General features: G+C 44.4%; 1 pseudogene; it reads left to right on the top strand.

The window, feature by feature from the left end:
• Positions 1 to 1,758: 1,758 nt before the first annotated feature.
• LOC137166559 (olfactory receptor 14C36-like) lies at positions 1,759 to 2,693 on the top strand (annotated as a pseudogene).
• The last annotated feature ends 4,421 nt before the right edge of the window (positions 2,694 to 7,114 follow it).

The following is a 7,114-nucleotide window of genomic DNA, read 5'->3' on the forward strand; positions in this document are numbered from 1 at the left end:
TGGGCTCATAGCCCTGGAGATCAGATTCAGCTATTTAACCCCAGAACAGGGACATCCTGGGTTGTGACTGTGTTTGAAGCCTGCACTAAATCTGGGAGAGGCTTTCAGTCCCTGATCCTATCTAATCCTGCACCATCTAGCCACACCTGCCCAAGAAGGGGAGTAGGGAGCAGCCGTCTGTGGAGTGGATCCTTGTCTGCCAGGAACTGCAGAGAGACCCAGCACCTCAGGAAATATGGTGAAGGGGCAGGGAAACGGCTGCTGGATAATACAGGGATGGAGTCAGGCAATGATTGAAAAATCCTGACCTGTTAAATGCATCACGAGCTGGGCAGTTTCCACATAATGCAACACAGTAAATTTGGTGTTTGGATTATAGGTTTGGGTATTAATCTCCTGGGCAAATTTAATAATAGAGCTGTGAATTACAACGGGAACTCTTTGAGACTTTTACTATAATTTAATCAAACATCTAGAGCTGCTCAGGTTTCTTTCCCCAGCCAAAAAAAAAAAAAAAGGGGGGGGATCTTTTCATAGAAATTGTTACAACCAGCTTTTTTCCTGTTTATTGAAAACCAGGTGATTTCAGGTAAAAACTGCTGAAAACTGGAAAGAAATTGCTGAAACTAAGAAAAAATGTTTTCAGTTTTCCAATATCTATAAATTTGTTAGTCTTTAAAGTGCTGAAGAACTCTGCTTGTTTTTGCTATATACAGCCTAACACGGCTACTCCTCTGGAACAATATCTATATTGTATTTCTAGGACAACAGAGACTTTGCGTGAAAGCTTCTTCAGTAGAAAACCCAATTTCCTTTTGTTATAATTTCAGCACAGAATATCTCAGCACCCACTCCTAGAAATTTAGGTGTAAGCTGAAATGAAAACATTAGTATTGCCCCCCAAAACCACCCATTCGCTCTGTTGCAATGGCGTTTATTTCTGTTTTAAAGGGACACTTGCAGGACAGTAAAACGGAGGAAGTGGCAAAGCTGGTGATCCCCCGGCGTATGTATTAAACACACTAGTGCCTTCAACGGGGAACGGTGGGTTTGAGCCCCCAGCCAAAGCCTGTTTCTCTGGACCCTGCCCAAGGTCACAGAGTAGGTCAGTGGTGGAGCCAATTCTCCTGACTGCCAGGGACCCGCACACACATAAAGTTACAGCAGTAAATGACCCAGCAGAGAGGCAGGTGAGGGATGCTACTAGCCCACGATGACACAGAGAGGGAAATGCAACTGGAATTTGGTGTCATCAATCAATCCATCAGCAGGCAGCAGGCCTCCTGGGTGGTGTTGCAGTGCAATCATTACAGAGGAGCTCTCACACGGGTACCGAGTAACACTATGTCATATTTCCGCTGAAAGTGGATATCAGGCAGTGTTGGCATTTCAGTTCCGTGTCCAAGCTCAGAGCCTGCGGTTTGAAGCAAGAGGGGATCCAACTTGGCTAGAAGTGTTGTGTTGGGGTTGCACTTTGCTCAATCCTTCACACGGCATTTCATCAAGACATATCCTGAGCTAGACCTTCAGGTGGTGTACACTGCTGCATCTCCATTGACTGTACGGGAGCCTATTTACCTTCAGGTGATAACTCACCACTCCTAGTCAATGGAAGGGACGAGAGCTGTGCACCTTTGACGCTCACATCATGAGATATTACTGAGGGGGATCAGGCCCATTCCCTCTGTCACTGTAATCCCAACCGTTACCTTTGTCCTTCCCCCACCACAGCCATCAGAGAATATACAGAGGAAGAAAATGTCCAACCAAACCGCTGTGACCGAGTTCCTTCTCCTGGGATTCTCAGACGTTCGGGAGCTGCAGATTTTGCACTTTGTGGTGTTTCTGGTGATTTACCTGGCAGCCTTGATGGGAAACATTCTCATTGTCACAGCTGTAGCCCTCGACCGCCACCTGCACACCTCCATGAACTTCTTCCTGATGAACCTGTCCATCCTAGACCTTGGTTCCATCTCTGTCACCCTCCCCAAATCCATGGTCAATTCCCTCATGAACACCAGGTTGATTTCTTATCCTGGGTGCATCACCCAAGTCTTTCTTTTTGTTGGATTCACCACAACTGATTTTGTCTTGCTCACCATCATGGCGTAAGACCGATACGTCGCCATCTGCCAACCACTGCACTATGAGAGGGTGATGAACAGGACAGCTTGCATTCAAATGCAGCCGGTGCCTGGATCAGTGGCATTGTCTACTCTGCCCTGCACACCGGAAACACCTTCAGGTTACCCTTCTGCCAGTCCAATGTCATCAACCAGTTCTTCTGTGAAATCCCCCAACTGCTCAAGCTCACCTGCTCTGACTTGTACCTCAGTGAAGTTGGGTTTATTGCCTTTGGTGTGTTTATAGCTGTAAACTGCTTTGTTTTTATAATTGTGTCTTATGTTCAGATCTTCAAAGCAGTGCTGAGAATCCCCTCTGAAGAGGGCCAGCGTAAGGCCTTCTCCACCTCCCTGCCTCACCTCATTGTGGTCTCTTTGTTACTTTTCACTGGTTTCTTTGAGTACCTGAATCTCACCTCCACCGCAGCATCAAATCCGGATCTGCTGATGGGTGTTCTCTATGCCGTGGTGCCTCCCGTGATATATCCCATCATCTATAGCATGAGGAACAAGAAGATCAAAGCTGCATTACAGAAACTGATTGTATGGAGGATATTCACCAAGAATTAGAATGTCCGTCCTTGCTCCTTGACTGTGATTTCATCCTGAGCTTCTTTATTGACCGATGACAAAATAGTCTCCTTGATATGCATGTAATTTGTTTATGAAATAATAAAATCCAGACTAACTCCACTGAACTCAGAAGAGTTACTGAAGGATTACAACAGAGTAAATAGGATCAGAATCTCTATATCGATCCATAAATCTGCCTACACACCTATATGTTTATTGTAGAGGTTTATACTTCTACCATCACCATTCGACCTGACCATGTTGCACAGAATATCAATAGCCATAGCTAAGTCTCCAGTGAACTTCATGAAGTTTCTGTCTTGTCTCCTTTTTTGACATAAAAATTGTATTTCAGGTATGAGTGGTTTGCTTTGTGTTTGCTTGATTGTTTCTTATTCTGTGTGTTATTTTGTTTATTGGGTGTTTGACTTGTTCCTGTGCTCCACATGGTTTATTTGGGGGGTAGGAGTTTGGGAATGTGGCATATGGTTGTTTAAATTAGGGTATCTATTATTTATCATCTATTCGAGATGCAATCTCATCATCTCTTTGACGGGGTTTTCTGAGAATCTTAAAGTTTTGCGTTCCCCATTCATAAAGACTTGGAGAAAAATTTGTGTGGGTGTCAGGGTAGCTGAGTTTCTGGTCAAACAATAATTTTTATGCTGTATCGTTCTTTCCATGGTGGAAAGGCATTTGGAAGAGAAAGCTATTGCAATGCCTAACAACAAACTGAGTCGTGGTAATAAGGTGAAAGTTTTATCTTACCGAACAATTGCTGTGATGGATCTGGAGTTGCTATCTAATATTTTCTCTTATGTTAAACTTTGTTCCTAATATGGTAAATAAATCACACTTTGTATGGAGAAGTCCGGCCAGTCACTCAACTTACTACTGCTCACATCTCCTGAGAGAAGAACTGCCGGTATCAAACCCTGTTGAGAAATCACGTTGGTGCACATGGTGTTGTTGGCTGAGACCATGCTTGAGGGGGAAAAATCAGGTGATTCTGCCTTAAAAGAGGGGCAGGCTTATGGCTGAGACCTGAGGGGTGAACTCAGAGAGACCCAAGGAGGGGACAGAGATGTAGCTAACCCTGTAACCAGGACAACTGGGATTTAGTCATTCACTGCAAAGGGTTGATTTGGAATTAGCCAATGATCTTTCCTCCACACAGGGCTCCAAATGTGTCCAGAGCACAGAAGCCGGCTGTTATTGCTGCTGTTGTTATTATTAGTATTAATATTTTTAAAGCATGTTTTAAAACTTATTTGTGTACCCTGTTTATACATTAAATATAAGTAGAGTATGTAGATAGATAGTTAGATTATAAATAATCAAAGCCAATTATTGTGGTTCTTTTTTTGTTCATTATTATTGATGTCCAGATCAATGATTTCCTTGAAAATATTCATTATTTGGTGCTATTTATTAAAGAATTTCTGCAAATACATCTGACCCCAGAGCTCATTGACAAGAACTTCATGATAAGAAATGTCTGTGAGCTTTGAGCTGTTTTGACTGGACATATTTTAACAGGCTCTGTTTCTCTTGCCTTATTTGTTACAATAAATTATCCCGCTCCCACTTTGTATAAGTAATGTCCTATTCATTGGGCCAAAGGAGGTGATGGGTAGGACATTCAGGTTCAATCTCTGTCTCATTTAGAACAGCCCTGTTAAGTGATCTGATCACAGCCTTACTGGCTATTCTTGGCTATTGCTCCCTGGTGTTGGCTCGAAATCCCATCCTGCACCCAAGACACCATGTCAATAGAAGTTTAATCACAACAGATGTGCTTCTAGGAGAAGCTACAGCATTGCTGAATCAGCATTTTATTATTAAAAAAGCTTCCTTTAAAAAATCCCAATAACAAAAATTGGATCAGAGTTTTATCTCATTTTTCAGAGTCAATTAGGAAACACTGCAAAACCTTCCTCTTCCAAAAATGACTTTCTACCATAAGAAGAATGACACAGCACTGGTGTATTTAGGTATTGAGGTGTAAAATAATAAAAAGGATGCTTATCCAGGCAGATTAATAACCAAATAATAACCCATTTAGTAACCCAATAAAATCCCAGCTGCATTAATGTAAACATCTCAACAAGAGCCCAGACATCTATGAAACTGTTCTGCACCCTTCTGTCCTTCAAACCTTCAACTCCATTTCAAAACCCCATTAAAGAGATGACACAACATCACCCCCATGAGATGACTGAATCTTGACTATTGCATCTAACCAAACATTTCCAAATAACTCCCCTTCCCCTACCCTGAAAACCAAGTATCTGCAACAAAGAAACCAACCAACCAAAACAAAACAAAAATGGTCAAATTAATAAATTATAACCCCCCCAAATTTCCATCCATAAGCAGAGTTTTCCCCCACAAAAGTAGAAGAATCAGAGGTTCCACGAGGTCCACTAGGGACTTTACTATTGCTACTGGTTTTGTGAGGCAGGTGTTCTGATAGTGTGGTAACAGGGTTGTTGTGCCAGGCACCGCTGTCACAGCTGCCTGCAGGTTCTGGATACCAGGTGAGGAATAAAAACAAGCCCACACCACTTAGGTACACTTATCTTTAATCACGGCTTACACTCCAAAGAGCAACGGGAGACTCTATGAAGACCGCTATGAAGTGGGCTGCAGGGGATTTGTACCACGCAATCCAAGTGGATTCATGGCTGAGTCTCATAACACAGTTTGCATTTCAAGCTTTTATATGCAGCATAACATATCAGCTCTAAGGTACAGCAAGTATTGGCAAATTTACAGCACGTGACCTTGCTTCTTCACTTTCCCCCTCTTTTGGCACCACAGACAAAGTCACACGGCCTTGCGTAGCCTGTTTACGAAGCCGAGTAGCGCCTCTTATCAAACCGGTTCTGACCAGGCCCGTCAAGCCCCTATCTCTGTCCAACGTGTTACAAACATCTTCCACGACCTACAATCCACCCCTTGGCGAGGCGGGTATGGTCTGACCGTAGGTAATGCGCTGCAAATAGAAAACACTTCTGTATACTTTCTTCAGTCTGCAACAACCATAAACATTCCAAATACTAACCACTACAAGTACCACTAACATAAGTACAAGTGGGTGTAACATTAAATTTAAAGACTTGCTGGCCCCAGGGGCCCAATTTAAAACCACATCATACCAATGATGTACTGTTAACTGTTGGCCATGATATGCTGAGCGAACCACCCCTTGGCTGTCAATTGTCATTCTAACTGTTGCAACCCTGGCCGAAGTCTTGGCTCGGACAAACAGGTGCTGCACTTGTCGCCCTTCTAGTTGTAATTCATGGGCTAGGGGCAGAAATACATGATATTCCTGGAGCCAGTGGTGTGGTAGGGTGACCTTTACATTCTGTACCTGGTCTCATAAGCAGTGAGCATATAGCTTCGCCTGGCGTCAAGATCCATCAGTGAGGTAACCTCATCCCTGCAGTCTACCCCTGGCCCTATGTAAATTGGCCCAGATGACCACCGCACCGTGCTGGCTGTAACCACGCAGGACGAGGACGGACTGCGTTAATAGACATCGGGGCCATTTATGACATATTGTTACCTCATACATTCTCCAGGCACAGGGTGAAGACACGGGGTCAATTCTTGTCCGGATAGGGGGCATACCCAGCCTCGCTGCCAAAGGGTGCAATGAGCTGCGTCTACCGTAAAATCCTGTGAATCAATCATGCGGGAATCTTTTTGGGGAAGTCAAAACCCTGCTCCCATCTGGATGGGAAGTATGAAAATTGGGCACCAAATATCCTCTCGCCATGGAATTGCCACGCGCAGGCGGGCCTGGCACAGGTGGTGCTGGCAGCAGAAGTGTTTAGGCTCCACCCACCACAAAGGAGACATTTGTAACTGTTCTTGCCAGTGGTTGGCCCATTTCTGCTGCCACTGCAAATAAAAGGCCAGATATTGCTGGGTGGCTATGGTCTCCCACAGCATACAAATGTTGGCATTAACGGTATCAGAAAGGCTTACCAGGCTCTGGAAGGTTTGCCAATGACTTTTATTATTCCAGGCCCAAGCGACCTGGAGGGACTCTGCTATGTGGATACTAACGGCTCCTATTAAGGGCCTCCAGTGAGCAAGGTTGATCAAACTATCCCCCATCTCCGTTCCAGCATTACTGAGCTTGTTCCGCAGTGCTTCAATATCCCATTGGTTAAGGGCCCCCGCCATCACACCTACCCCTTCGGCTATTATTGCACCCAGATCTCGTTGGATGCGCAGTGGGGTTATGGGCCACATAAAGTGGGTCTATTGCCAACGTCCCGGGACATAACTTGAAACATTAACTCGGGACGGATCAAAGGTTAAGGTCACTTCCCGAATTTGGGCTGCTTGTATCATAGGGTGGCAAGCTGACAATTGCTGCATCACGGCGCCTGCAGGTGAGG

Source organism: Emydura macquarii, unplaced genomic scaffold, assembly GCF_026122565.2.
Source record: "Emydura macquarii macquarii isolate MOO-44397 ecotype Brisbane River unplaced genomic scaffold, CSIRO-AGI_Emac_v2 contig_2889, whole genome shotgun sequence".
NCBI lineage: Eukaryota > Metazoa > Chordata > Testudines > Chelidae > Emydura > Emydura macquarii.